The sequence below is a fragment of the Nannospalax galili genome, unplaced genomic scaffold (genome assembly GCF_000622305.1).
Source record: "Nannospalax galili isolate Female #2095 unplaced genomic scaffold, S.galili_v1.0 scaffold1046, whole genome shotgun sequence".
Lineage (NCBI taxonomy): Eukaryota > Metazoa > Chordata > Mammalia > Rodentia > Spalacidae > Nannospalax > Nannospalax galili.
In genome coordinates this window covers 810798-811447 of record NW_008354526.1, presented here as the reverse complement: position 1 = coordinate 811447, position 650 = coordinate 810798, and positions in this window count along the sequence as shown.

The window sequence follows — 650 nt, the reverse complement described above, 5'->3', positions numbered from 1 at the left end:
CTCACAGAGATCCACCTGCTTCTGCCTCCTGAGTGCTGGGATTAAAGGCATGCACCGCCATGCCTGGCTTTCTTTCATTGTTTTTAAGCTTTATTAATTCTTTGTAGTTTAATCTATGTTATATTTATCATTTTCTTTTCTGCAGTTTGTGGAATGGTAGTTGTAGTTGATTTATTTTACTTATATTGTTATTTCCGGTTGTTTTTGGTGCTTTTGTCTCACAGCAGTTCATTTTCTCCCCTGAGTGGCACTGAGGAGTGGGCTCTCAAGGGAAGGATGCTCACTGAGAAGACTCTCCTATGAAGAGCGTGCCTCCCAAAAGATGTGCTAATTGCAACACAGAAATACAAAGAAGTAAGGCAACATGTCTCCTTTGAAAGTTCATAACCCTTCAGTAACTGAATCCAAACATATTTTAAATGATTGAAATGGCAAATGATTCAAAAGTCTAGCTTTAAAAATTAATAATGCCCGGTTTGGTGGTGTATGCCTTTAATCCCAGCGCTCAGGAGACAGAGGCAGGTGGCTCTGTGAGATGGAGGCTTGTCGGGTTTACATAGTGTGAGTTCCAGGCCAGCTGTGGTTACAGGGAGATCCTGTCTCAAAAAGGCACACACACACACACACACAAATCAGTAACTGAGGAAACT